This window comes from Sarcophilus harrisii, chromosome 4 (genome assembly GCF_902635505.1).
Source record: "Sarcophilus harrisii chromosome 4, mSarHar1.11, whole genome shotgun sequence".
Lineage (NCBI taxonomy): Eukaryota > Metazoa > Chordata > Mammalia > Dasyuromorphia > Dasyuridae > Sarcophilus > Sarcophilus harrisii.
In genome coordinates, this window is record NC_045429.1 from 94,893,544 (window position 1) to 94,908,457 (window position 14,914).

Below are 14,914 nucleotides of genomic sequence, written 5' to 3' on the forward strand. Positions count from 1 at the left end.
GTTTGGTTTATGCGGAAAATTATGTCCAAGTATTCTGAATTTTAAAAGTGTGCCAGTTGGGAGAGAACATCCAGATTTCCGTGGTGTGATGGAACTGCTCTCTCAGTGTGTATACCTCACAGTGGTAACTTGCAAATTTTTCCTCCATGAAGCTTTATTTTTGGAAACCACTGTAATTTACATGATGGGCCCTATTATTAACTGGTAGTTTTATGCTGTTATTGGAAATCTTTACATTAGGAAAGAATGTGTATGTGTATGTGTGTGTGTATATATATATATATGATGTGTGTATATATACACACACACACACACACATATATATATATATGTATATATATATATATATATTTGGATTTTATCAAAATAAAGTCTCAGTATTAGAGCATTGCTTCAGACTGTGCAATACATTCACAAAGAAAGACATTTGCATATGTGTCTGGAATTAAGATGTTATCCCTCCCCTTTCTTCCCCCAATCAATGAGACTTCCCTTCATCTTTCCTGACCTGATGGTTATGAATATCACTGATGTATCTCTTTAGGGAAAATTTTCTGTTTGAGGGGTATACGCTAATAACATAAATATTTAAAGAAAAAAATGGTTCACATGGGAGTAAGTCATGATAGAACTCTTGGGTCCACAGTTGGTAAATGATGAAATGGGATGAGCCCTGTAGGAACTATTTAGCATATTTCAGAAATGAAAAAAGTAGAAACAATTGTGCTATATTAAATTCCAACAGATAATTGAGTAATTGGAGAAACCTCTCCCTCCCCCATTTAATTAAATTCTATAATACTGTGTGAGGCAAAACTTGGTGCCCTTATGTTTGAAGGATGTCTGGGGTTAATGAGTGGTTATATTTAGTGCATCTTTCAGATTTCTCTGTTGAAGAAGAAGGTTGGGGATGATTCTGTGTCTCCACCAAGGCTACCCCAGAAAGAGCAATACTTCTACTCAAACTAACTCATGCTTCGAAGATAGTGGAAGAGAGTATGTCCCCCCCAAAGCGAAGAGTCTTCAAGGTCCTCTTGTCAGAAAAGGTCAAACACAGGAATTCCAGAACACAAGCACTTCAGAGCAAATTCTGCTTCCATGCTGTCCTTTTCCAGCTGCTTTGTATATCTAAGATCTAGGAGAACTTTCCACAGGAGGTCTCAATGGAAACATATAGAGGTTGTACGAAATGCTGCTTGTTTTATGGTTGGGGAAGGGACTTTGTTGTTTCAACTGAAGGCAGAGCTAATGAGTTCCTCGTGTAACTCTCCCAGACACTTGGGAACTCGAGCAGAAGTCATCCCGTACTTTAGAGAAATAAGTAGAGATCTTGATCAGCTAACTGCACAAGAGATGAATGATCTCTCATTGGATCATTCCCCTGGAAAGACAAGGCCAGAGGAGCAATCCGGAGACTCCAGATGGGGTAAAGTTCCAAGAAAAGCTTTTCAAAATACAGCTAGTAGTTGAAAAATCCTAAAGTTACTGGGCTTCAAATTCCTGTAGCCAGAATTAAGACCTCGTTAGTATCATAAAAACAGAGGAAGTTAGTTGAAAGAACCTTTGTCCAGCCCTAGGGTTTTGAGTTTGGTTTTTTTTTTTTTTTTTCTTCCTGCTGTTTTCTTTAAAATGTACCCCTTGGGCTGATCTTTCTTTTGCTTACTCTCATCACCTCCCAAGATGAATGATTTTTAAAAAAAGACTTTTATTAAAGGCATCTCAACAACCAGGTGAGGGGGGAATTACTTTTGATTTAGTCTTACTGGGGCAGAAAAAGAAACCTTTTAAAGAAACTAAGATCTATTCAACAAGGAATTGCTTTTTAAACTTTGTGAAACATTTGTCAAGGACTTCCTCGACATGAAGATAAACAGCTTTTACCTGGTTGAAGTATTTCTGAAACAAGCTATTGTTGCTTCTGAACATACACTGAATAAGCATGTCAGTATTTTTGAAGGTAATAATGTTACAGAAATACAGAGGTAGACCTATTCAGATTCCAAAATGAGTCACTGTTACTGCACATCATATAATAAAGTGAAATTTATACAAGTGTGGCTTTGACAGACCTTAAAGCCTCTAATTATATACAACGTGGGCAAATGTTCCCCATGCAGTCTGCCCAGTGATATCAATTGGACCTGCCCTAAGCAATTTCTTTTAAGACTATTTTCTTCAAGAATACTTTCTTTAGTATCCATTGCACAATTGCTACAAGAAGTTTGGACATTAAATACACAGTTTTTCAACAATTTTTAGTCATCTCATTGTTTATTGAAACTATGAAAGGTAGGTAGATGCACATGAGTGCTTTTCACTCCAATCAGTTTGAGGGCATGTTAGTAGCAGTTTGGAGATCTGAAATTAATTTTTTTCATGATTATCTGTGATTTCAGTGACTGTTCTTGCTGTGTTCCTCATTACCATGAATAATCAAATAACCACTTGAGATGTATAAAGACTAGGGAATTCCTTAAATTAATTCTTGGTGAAGAAAGATAGCTTATTAATATATGTATTTTGAAAGGATAGTGATTTGCAAGGCTTTGTTGAGTGTTTTTTCAATTAAAAAGAAACTTTTGGGTAGTGTTTGTTAAAAAAAAAAAATGTTCCTAATATCCAGTGATGGAATACTTCCAAAGATGCCAAGAACATAAGCCAGTTCTTCCAAATTGCACACCCATATGCACACTTTTTTGCACCATTAGAATTAATTTGTGTATCTGATGTGGACTCTAGCCATACTATCTACTTGTTGAATGGATTCAGACATCTCAGTTTTAACTAGTGATCCCAAGAACTATGACTTACTTCCCCTTCATATCTTTAAGAACAGACTTTTTAGGAGATTGTGGAATTTTTGTATATACATACATATATCTACACACACATAGTATATGGTAGTTGGTGTATTATTTTTGGTGGTCATCACCCTTGGTGGAAATGAAGTAGGAAGTTGCAATCCCTAAGTCTCCAAATGATGAGGCAGCTACTTAAAACTGAGAGCAATGTTTCAACAGTTGCATTTAGATCTTTACCTTTTCTATCGGCTAGCTTGTTCTAAACTCTTACATTTAGATCATGCATTCCATTTGATACATACTATAAGATATAAATTTATTCTGATCTATTGAGCTTTACCTTTATCTTTGAAAATCACAAAGAAATGAGTTAAGTTTATTTCATCCAATATTTATATTCTACCCACAAAATAAAATTATCACAAAATTACAATAAACTTTTAAGGAATATGTAACAGACATGATTCTAGACAAAGCATTGTCTTAAGCAAAAGAGGATGAGGAATAACGTTAGATGTATACAATATTAGTCCTAAAGTAACAAAAGAATTGTCAGTTGCCATTCCATTTGTTTTCCTCCAGTCCTGTCAGACTCTTCATGACACCACTTAGGTTTTCTTGGCAAAAGTACTAGAGGGGTTTGCTATTTCCTTCTTCCAGGCCATTTTCCAGATGAGGAACCAAGGCAACCAGGGTTAAGTCACTTACCCAGGGTTACTCAGCTAGTAAGTGTCTGAATCCAGATTTAAACTTAGGAAAATTAGTCTTCCAAACTCCAGACCAAGCAACCCATCCACTTTGCCAATTACCTGCCCTAACAATGGTCTTTAAATGGCTTTTTAAAAGCTCAGTCAAAAAAGCCTTTATTATGTGTATGTGTATGTGTGTGTGTGTATATATATATATATATATATATATATATATATATATATATATTTGGATTTTATCAAAATAAAGTCTCAGTATTAGAGCATTGCTTCAGACTGTTCAATACATAAAAGCTCAGTCAAAAAACACTTTATTAATTAAAGTGTTTTGTGTTAGTCATTGTGCTAAATGCTAGTGGTACAAGGGGGGAAAACAGTTCATGTTCTCAAAGGGCTTACATTCTAATAGGGGGAAAATATGTAAATAGCTTGGCATATGGTATACATAAATATACAGATGAAGGTATTAGCAGCTAGAGGGAGTAGGATAGGAATGCAGCAGATATTTAAGTTGAATCTTAAAGGTAGCCAGGGAAACAAAGCGAGGGAGGGAGAGAAGAGGGGAGAAAGGGGGGACAAGAGAGAAAGATTGGAAGAGGAGAGGACAAGGGAAGAGGGAGAAAGAGAGGTGGGAGCAGGAGAAGGAAGGATTCTAGGTAAATGGGACAAAATCACAAAGTAAGACAGAACTTGTAGTAAATATAATTAGTAAAGAGACTTTTATAAAGACCAATGTCATCTACCACATCTTGACTTTTGTCTTGCCACTGGACTTTGATGATTCTGGAGAAGTGAAGCTGGCAACTTTTGGAAGTTCTGCTTCACTTAAATCCAGTTTATCCTCAAGTCAAGACATCATGCTAGTGATATCATTGGTCCTCTTCAAGAATGATGAACAATTAAAACATATAGGCCATATGGAAAGATTGTAGAGTTATTGGAGGAAAGGAAAGTTTTAAAACTGGAAAAGTACAAGTTATGGGGAGCTTTAAATCCCAGAAGACTTTATTCTTAATGCTGGAGATAAAAGGAAGCCACTCACATTTATTGAGTGGGGGAAGGATTTGACTTGATCAGACTTTTTGCCCTAGGGAAATCATTTTCACAGCAGAATAGAGAATGAATTAGACTAGCAAAAAAATTACTATTAGGCTGTTACCACATTTGAGAAGAGATGAGTTCATAATAATTTTATATTTTTTCCTATTATCTTGAATATCAAGCAGTTGACATTTTGCAAGAGATAATTCTTTTCAGCAGTACCAAGATGTTCTTTCATTTACATGTTTTTCCCGACTCTGATTAGAATGTGAGCTTCTTGATGGCAAGAGACTATTTTTTGGCTTTTTTTGACCCCTCAGTACTTATTATAGTACCTGGCACATAGTAGGCACTTTTAACAAGTGCTTGGTGATTGATTAAAATATAAGGGAAATGGGAGAGTCACTATCTTAGAAAATTATAATTTAAATATTTTTCATGTAAAAATCATACTAAGATCGGAAATTACTATTATTTCTTGAGGGGAGAGAAATGAGCTATAACTAGCTTTATTTGTTGAAATATTTACTGTAGGGGAGTTATTTTGCATCATTAGTAATAATCTTGTATTGACATCTATATAGAGATTGTACAGAAGAACAGGACTATTTTCCATGTTGAGATGTAGTCTGAAACAGAATAATTGACCTTCTAGGCTGAACATATTAAGAGTTGAATGAGTTGAGGCAACTCCCAATGGACCGAAGCCAGGGTTGCTCTCTGAGAAATGTGTGTCTTCAATTCCTATACCAGGTGGGGCTTTAAGAGGTAAAACTCATTTAAAGGAACCTCAATCATCTCTATGCTGGATGGAATCAGACATAGTGAGTGGGGATGAGGCACCTAAAAAAAGTTGTTACCATATGGGTATTTGCCAAGGTTCCAAACTGCTGAAGATAAATCAAGTGGTTTTTTAAAATGAGAGAGGAAAAAAATATATAACAAAACACATCAGAAAATTAGCTTTGGGGCAACTCAGGAGTCCTGTGCTTTATTGTACTCACTGACAGCAATGGCAACCCAGGTATAAGCAAATGATTCTGAGGGGAGAAAAGACAAAGGACTTAAGTCCAATGTTCTTTCGCGTCCATTTTTTTTTTTTTTTTTTTTTTTTTTTAGTTTGTGGTATTGCCATCAGAAGATTTTCTGTATTATTAATATGCCTGTTCCTCTGGACACCTCAGACTGTTGTGTCGATTATGGGACCAAGCAGTTCTATTAGCTCTTCAAAATTTGACATATCTCTCTTCAAAATGTCCATACAAGGTCCAAGAAGTCTTTCCAGTGCCTGCACATCCATAACTATGCATTTGACTTCTCCTTCTGCATAAGCTGAAACTGTTCTGGGGTTGTTGTTGATGAGAGCTGATTCTCCAAAATATTCTTCTTTATGATGCCTCACGATCCCCACCTCCTTACTACCGGGCTTTTCGGCCACGATTTTGACTTCCCCTGATTCCACTATGTAAAACTTATCTGCAATTTCACCCTTTAGGAAAATGCATGCTCCAGGCTCGTAGGTCTTCTCCTCTACCACATCGAGGATCTGCGCTGACTCTGTGGCCTCCAGGCTCTTGAAAAAGGGCACAGAGGCAATGAACATTTGTAGCCTCTTCTTCTTCTCCAACTGGAACGTCACAGTGATTGTCCGGAAAGTCTTTCGATCCAGACCCCAGAGACTGCCTTCTGTGACGGCAATAATAGTAGCGGGTCTGGGATAGGAATACATCAAGGCTAGCTCTCCGAAAGTGCCACTGTTTTTATACTGGCCGATGCGATTCTGCTGGTTGTTCTGCCCCATCATAATGTCAAACACCCCGTGTTCGATGACAAAGAAGTGGTCCCCGTCTTCCCCCTGTTGCACCACGCACTCTTGGGGGAGGACTTTCTTCTCAAACATGGCACTGAAGATCTGTAGGAGCAGGTCATCCTCCAGGCCTCGGAAGGGGAGTAGGTCTTTACAGGCTTCTTTCAGTTTCTTGATTTGCTCTTCTGACTTGGGATAGATGGTCCACACCACCGCGGCTTCTTCCTCTTCGCTGGGACCAAAGACTTCGACTGGAATGGAACTCCTTCTCTGGAATCTGCCCCGGATCTGGGAGGCCCGGATGAATTCCCTTTCATCATCGGTGGTGATGGTCTCCATCTAGGCAGATGGGAGGGGCGAGATGTTGTCTCTCCTCACCTGGCACTGCCCAATGCTGGTCGTCCTGTGTGGGGCTGCTGCGCGGGTCGAAGAGAGGCTGGATTGATCGAGTTCTGGGGGCTACCGGCTCGCTCTTTTTCCTGGAGGTGACCTGAACTGGGCCTTTCTTCCATTCGTGTAACACTAGCCCGTTTTCCCCAGGTGCCCCCCGGTCTTGCGCCTCCCACACCCCCCTCCTCCACCTCCTCCTCCGATGGATTAAAGGAAGGCTGGGGCACAGGTAGCCTGACACCTCCCGTGAGGGGGGCGGGGTCAGGCTTCTCCCCAACCGGACCACCAATCGGAAGCTGGATCCGGAGTTTGACGGATAAAAGAAGGGTGGGGAGGTGGGGCTGCCTCTGATTGGATGCGGAGTAGTATTGACAGTTGAAGAAGTGGGAACCTTGTGCGGGGAATGGCAGCGACTCGACGGAACTGAAGGAAGCATTAGTTGGCTAGATTTTGAAAACTTCTGGGGGTGGGAGCGACGTCTCTGGAAGTGTAGAGGTGGTTGGCCCAATATTTGACTTGGGCCCCCAGTTTCAACAATGTTGTGCTAGTGCTAGGGGCTCTGAATGGAAGTGGATCAGGGAAGAAAGTAGAAGGGAAGGGGATGGGTTAATAAATCCCAGGACTAGACCGTGGATTGTCAAATATTATCTAGAGTTGAACTCCTATTAGTCTGCATCTTCTCCAAAAAACAGCTTCCTCAATAATAATAATAATAATAAATAAAGTCTTGAGTTTGCTTACATAAGAAGCTCTCCTCCACTTTCCCCCCCTCACAAAGAGAAAAGCCGTCTGAGACTTGATTTCTCCTATCTTTGAAATCAAATCGAGTGCTTAGTTGATTTTTCTTAGAAGTGAAAACCAGGTGGTGTCAAGGAGATTTAAGAATAAACCAGGACTCCCAAGGTTTCATGTATTGTAAACCCTACTTAGCGGACACTTGAGTTTTCCACTATTTTATTCCACAGTGTGCAGAGCTTCAGAATGTCCAGTTCAAAGAATCCCTCTGATATTTTAAGTTACCTTAGATACCCATCCACATACACTATGAGTGAGTTTAGGGAGTCCATTGGCAAAAACAAGATGGTTACAATTAAGCAATATAGTATTGTTAACATATTTATTCAAACCTGCATCCTTTCCTAGAAGCTAGAGACATTCTCTGTTTCAGACCCTGTTTATATTGGTTTTTCTGGGTCTTTTATTATTCCTTGATTCCAAACTCTAGTGTAGTACCTGGATGGATAGCGTTTTTATATAAAGCTTTTTATTTTCAAAATATATGCATAAATAGTTTTCAGCATTCACCCTTGCAAAACCTTATGTTCCAATTTTTTTTTCTTTCTCCCTTATCTCCACTCCCTTCCTTAGACAGCAAGTAATCCAGTATATGCTAAACATGTGCAATTCTTCTACAATTATCATGCTGCACAAGAAAAATCAGATCAAAAAGGAAGAAAAAGAGAAAAAAAACAGCCCCAAAAGTGAAAATACAATGTTGTGATTCACACTCAGTTCCCATAGTCCTTTCTCTGAATACAGATAGCTCTCTTCATCACAAGACCATTGGAACTGACCCAAATCACCTCACTGTTGAAAAGAGGCACATCCATCAGAACTGATCATCATATAATCTTGTTGCTTGTGTACAACGTTCTCTTGTCTATTCACTTCACTTAGCATCAGTTCATGTGGTCTCTCCAGACCTTTCTGAAATCATCCTGCTCATCATTTCTTATAGAACAATAATATTCCATAACATTCTTATACCATAACTCATTCAGCCATTCAGCCAATTGATGGGCATTCACTCAGTTTCCAGTTTCTAGTCACCCCAAAAAAGGTCTGCTACAAACATTTTGCACATGTGGGTCCTTTTCCCTTTCTTATAATCTCTTTGGGATACAGGCCCAGTAGAGACACTGTTGAATGCCCAGTTTCATAACCCTTTGGGCATAATCTGGATTGGTATTCTTAAAGTAAAAGAGCAATACAAATTGAATTTGTCTTCTTTGACCACCCTTTTGCTCAAGGAATCACTAGATACCTACCTTAAAAAGACTACTTAGTAATCTCACACAGCAATAAGGTGGTTCAAGTGTCAGTAAAATATCTAGAATGCAGCTAGATTGCTGCATTCTTCCATGACTATCCTCAACTCCAGTTCAATGTATTAGAATGCCTGTTGTTCACAGACAGGAGGAGGTAAAAGACTATGAATGGATCTGAAGAAATCTATTACTTCTCTTGAGAAAAGAATGTGTACCTAACTGACAATGGATTGTGTTCTCTTTACAAAGGAAAGTATGTGAAAAGTGACTATTTTATTGTCCAAGAATAATTAAAGATTGTTCTTTGACTCCTGGCAATATATTTTGACCTAGAGAAGATCCCTGCTTTTTAGACAATTTTCTGGTTTGTTTTGCTGTTAATTAAGCAGCCATCATATGCTATATTAAAGCACAAGAGAAAAAGATTAGAAATCTCCCCCTATATGTATTACAGATAGAAGGCAGAAAAAGATGATCAGTGATGTTAAACTCAAATAGAAACTGAGCCACCAAACCATACATAAGAATTTCTATGGAGAACACATTGATATAAAAATCCAAATATTATCTATGTTCTTTTGTATTTATTTATTTTCTTAAATACTTCCCAGCTTTATCCAGTTCCCACTTACTCTTAGGCCTCAATTTTGATACTTCTGATCTAGTCTATCCCTCTGCCTTTAGAAAAAAAATTGTATTCATATTTGATTTTATGTAGTGTTCTTGCCCATCAGAACCAGGACTTGAACCCAGATCATGCGAATGATCAAAAATCTGGAGTGTTTGCATTGTAGGGTCATAGGTTGATCTGAATAGCAATTTAGAAAGTGAGTCTTTTCAGTCAAACTGAAGCCTTACCCTTGGTTAAACTCAGGATGTCTCAACACATTTGACCAGCAATAAAGGGATTGTTATGTTGGTTATGCTTGACTGGATGGGTATAAGTAATAGCTAATGTTGGGTCACATCCCAGCCTTGCCTGATGGATTGAGTGAACACTAACTTTCCATAAAGCATTCTCAGACTGTCACATGGATTGCTTAGTACAATGGAAATCTTTACAGTTGAATCCACATAGACTGAGAAATGTGAACTAAAGAACGGTGTCCTTAAGTTCTCCAGCCTTCCCACAAATATTGCTGTTGAAATAATGATTGGGTGTTGATTAGCTACAAATTAGAGGAGACTGTTTCCTATAACAGTTTTAGTCTTGAAGATCCAGCTTCCAATTTTATGGAATAATCACTCCACTTTTTAGAAAACTTTACAGTTACAGAGTGAATTACATGATCTCATTTAAGCTTCAGGACAGGGAAATTGTTCCCATTTTACAGATGGCTTCCTCCATCAGATTGATTGCCTACTTGCCTGCTGGAGGTATCTGTGTTTAGTTTTGAATTTGAATAATACTAGAAAAAAATAAAAAGTGAATTGCAAAAGTTCAGAAATGAAAACAAAAGATATAACCATAGGATCTGAAACTAAAATTATGTGAATTCTCTGAACTGAGCTTGCCTGGGCTTCCGTAAAACCAGGCAGAATCTCAGAAATGACAGTTACAAGAAAACTTATTCTATCTCTATTAGAAAGAGTCTTGTTCACATCCCACCTTATTTACAAGTTTCCAACTGTTATGGATATTTACTTTCCTCTTGCTTAAAGGAAGGAAAATATTGGAAGATAAAGAGATCGTACAAAGTTGTTGCCCTGTGATTGACTTAATATGATACATACTTCATGCCTTGTTCCAATAGTTCTCCCTAAGGAACACCCTCTCCCCCATAAGAAAAGGTAGAGGAGATATCATAAATTCTTGAAAGAAAAGCTACTGTACAGTGCAAAGATTTCTATATTTTTCCCTCTCCTTATCAGTCTTCAGATTGTATTGAATGTGAGACCAGCATAATGCTGTAGCCTTCTTATGTTGAAATAATTCTTCCTTACCTATCTAGCCTGGACTGACAGCTTTCATTATCCCTGGCATTTTTTTTCAAAGCCTTTATTTTGTATCTTGTGTTTTGAGTAATTGCAATGCAAAGAAAGCATTTTTGAGTTCTACTACACTAGCTAAGGCAGGACTTCTTAACCTGGGATCTGTGAACTTTAAAAAAAAAAAATTATTATATTGCAATATAATTGGTTTCTTTTGTAGTTCTGTGTATTTTATGCCTTTAAGTAATTGCTAGCATTTACATAGTGCTTTAAGGTTTGTAAAGCATTTTACATTCATCTTATCTTCACAATGACTCTGGAAGGTAGGTCTTATTATTATCTCCATTTTATGGATTGGGAAAATTGAGGCATACCGTGATGACTTATCGAGAGTCATAGAGCTAGAGATTGAGGCAAGATTTAAACTCAAGTTTTCTTAACTCCAAGCCCAACATTCTATCACAATACCATCCAGGTGCCTATTTAAAAATATTACTCTGAGAAACAGTGCATAGTTGCCACCAGATTATCAAAGGGTTCCATAGCACAAAAAGGGTTATAAATCTGGAGCAAAGTTCCTTAGCCCAGAGAAGCCTATGAGAAGTCCATGAGGCTGAAATCAGTTCTGGAATGCCACGCTAACACAGCTTAGGGGTAAAGGCTTGGATTGATTGTTCACCAGAGTTTTAGATCACTAAGAACAAAAAACTTCCCAGCTATAATTTTAAGTCCTATTTGCTGCCAATGTATACCCTTAAGTTACCATGTGAAAAAGCACATACATACAGTTTTATATGTTTAGTGCACATACTGTTACTCTACCAGCATTCTGTAGTGCATCCAATAAAGTTGAATTACTAGCATATATTTATATAGAGAGATATAGATATTGATATATAATATCAATTAATATTGATAAGATATATAGAGAGAAGATAATAAGGATGAATAAGGCACTCTTGAGGAGTTTACAGTTCACCAGCCAAACCAGAGTGTGAGCTATCCCTCTCCCTATTTAGATAATAACAAGAGCAGAAACTGAAATCCTCCCATCAGCTTCCAAATTTCTGTCAATCCCTATTCCAGGTGAGAAAGATTCTTATCCAAATAAATCACCCTTGAGCAGTTTCAACCTTGTCCACCCTATTCACTGCGTCGGGACCACTTGAACCAAAATCTGACAATTAGAGTACTTTGATTTGGAACCCAGGTCCAAGCCAGGAAAGGATCTCACAGTGGTGTTAGGTAATATGAAAGTATTTCTAAACTTATGCTTTACATTTCCAAAAAAATGGAAGTATTTTGAAATGAAATAACTTTGACTTTTACTTATTTAACACCAGCAACAAAGACTTCAGTTTGAGCAGCTGTAAGGAATTAATGAAGAGGCAGCTAAATGGTGAAGTGGGTAAAGTGCCAGGCTTGGGAATGAGGAAGCCCTAAATTCAAATCTGACCTCAAGTGCTTACTAGCTATGTGATCTTGAGCAAATCACCTCAGTTTTCTCATCTGTACAATAATCTGGAAAAGAAAATGACAAACTATTACAATATCTTTGCCAAGAAAACTCTGTGGAGAGTTTAATTCATAGGATCACAAGGAGTTGGACATGACTGAACAACACAATGAATACCCTTATTAATATTCTTAAATATTAAATAGTTAAATATTCTTCCGATGTGCATGCTTACCACATGAACATACACACACACTTCAGCACAAAAGTGCTGAAACAGATTCTCTTTAGTATTTTAAGTCTCAGGGATTTTTAAAAGCATATATTGTCCCTCAAGCCAATTAGATGACTGACTTATTCAATATAGTGTACAATCCTTTTTTTTTTTTTTTTTTTTTTTTTTTTTACTGTTTATGTTTTAAGGTTTGGATTATTCCTGTTTTGTTTTACTAGTTTTATTGATTTTTTTTATTTAATAGAGCTAACATGAATGACATTAAGGACAAGATGCTTGAGTGGGGCCAGTGTTCCTTGTTATTCAGAACCAACTTTCTAGAGAGATGATTTTTGCTACAGTCATAACAAAAAAAAGGTAGATTGACAAGGGCAGCAGAAGAAATAGAAAAGGAGCTTTTTTCACTAGAGCAAAATGAGGGAAAAGATCATGATGGAAGACTGTATTTAATGTACAAATGAAACCAAAACAAAAGGGGAAGTGACGTTTGAAGGGGCCTTCTTCAAGCTTATTTGATATTTAGAAATAGGACTTTATTCTGCAAATGAGGAGTAATTCACAGCCTAGAGAGGTTTATTGCCAGCTCAGCATTTCTGAGTTGGATTTTTTTTAGAGCTATTAAAGAAAATTCAACACAAATCTTTAACCTCATCTTTTGAATGTATCGACCCTGCTTTTACTTCTTGGGCTTCATTTTCTCTGTCTTTAAAATAGTAATAGCCACACTCATTTGTTCATAACTGGGTGCTTTTAGATGTGGGGGAAAAAAGATTTGAACTTGTTAGTAATAAGGATTTTTGTTGTAATAATAATAATAATAAATAGTAGTTATGTAGTTTTAAGGTTTGCAAAATATCTTTAAAATATAATCTCACTTGATCCTCACAATAACCCTAGAAGACAAATGCTATTATTATCTTCATTTTACAAATAAGGAAACTGAGGCAGTCCAGAGCCACACAAGACAGTAAATTTCTGAAGCTAGATTTGAAATAAGGTATTTTTGATTCCAGGTCCAACATTATCTCCACTGAAACACCCAGATGTTTTGGCAAATCTATGATTTCATGAATGTAATGAGTTCCGAGTGAGGAAAGAAACTCCCTTTACCAGAGCAGACTGGCAATTAATTGTTCTGCCTATTCAAATTCTTCCTCAAACACTTGTTAACTATGTGACCCTGGGCAAATCACTTAATTGTTGTCTGCCTCGGTTTCTTCATCTGTAAAATAGGATTAATAATAGCACCTATTTTCTAGTGTTGTTATGAGGATCAAATGAAATAATTGTAAAATGCTTACACTAGTAAGCACTATATAAATGTTAGTTATTGTTGTTGTTGTTAATATTTTATTATAACCCTTAGAGAGTTATCTGAGGCACTGATAAGTGACTTCCCCAGTTTGTGTAAGAGATGAGACCTGAACTCAAAACTGGAAACAGTGTTTAGCACAGTGCTTAGTATATAGTTTTTAAAGGGTTACTGTTGATATCTTGATTCCTGATTCTAAAGCCACTGTTCTGTCCCCTAGTCTATCTCTGAAGGATGTCTCTTGATTGGCATAGGCTTCCATATTTCTCTCCCTCTATCTGCCTTTGAAAGGACTAAGGCTTCTTGACCAGTGGTTTTTGAGGAGAGAACAAATATACAATTTGATTTGATTTGAGGAAACAACTGTGTTTAAAAGATCCAGACAAAATATTGTAATATAATAGGATTAAAGATCACGCTATGAAGCAAGCAAGAAAGAAGAGGGGGAAGGCAGAGTGTCAAGACATCCAGGTAGGGGAATGGAATAGACTCCTGGACCTGGAGACAGAATGACCTGAGTTCCAAATCAACCTCAGATACTTTCCAATTGTGAGACCCTGGGCAAGTCCTTGAACCCTTCTCAGGTTGTTTTCTCATCTATAAAATGAGATAATATTTCAAATCTTAAAGTGATATATACATACTACATTATTATGGTGGTCATGGAAGAGATGACTTCTGAGGTGGCCATAAAGGAATAGTGTCTTCAAGTTTCTTTCCCTTTTCCCCTTAAGATAGATCTGAGCTTCAGGACTGCTGGGTAAAAAAAAAAAAAATCTTATTTTGACATTTGAACTGAACAGATCAGTTCAGAAAGGCCAAAGTGGGGAATAAAGGCTTAAGCTAAAGGGTTATTTTTATTATGGAGATCTTTCTTTTTCTGGGCAGGACTGCAGTCAGTCAAGGCATTTATTTCTTTTCCTTTCAGCTTTCTGAGAGATTTTTTAGGGTCTGAGCAATCAACCAGACATAACCTTTTTACCTTTCACTGGAACATTTGAGGGACCATGGTTTCCTTTAAATAATGTCATCGATGCTTTAGCCATCTGGAGGCATTTGGGAATTGTGACAACACCCACTGCGAAGATGCTGAAATTGTGGGCAGAGTGGGCTGAGAAGTATCAGGAATACAATTGGCAAAGATCTCCCTGGATTCTAGGTCAAATGCCTTTTCCTTCTCTATTT

At 37.4% G+C, this 14,914-nt stretch overlaps 1 protein-coding gene and 1 pseudogene across 8 annotated transcripts in view; one reads left to right on the forward strand and one right to left on the reverse strand.

The window, feature by feature from the left end:
- NAV1 (neuron navigator 1) overlaps positions 1 to 14,914 on the forward strand; it is a 352,671-nt gene that overhangs the window by 279,548 nt on the left and 58,209 nt on the right. The gene's annotated exons all lie outside the window — the stretch shown is intronic.
- On the reverse strand, positions 5,509 to 6,989 carry LOC111720416 (annotated as a pseudogene). Its single transcript, XR_002770105.2, has one exon. The product of XR_002770105.2 is annotated as a cAMP-dependent protein kinase type II-alpha regulatory subunit pseudogene (transcript).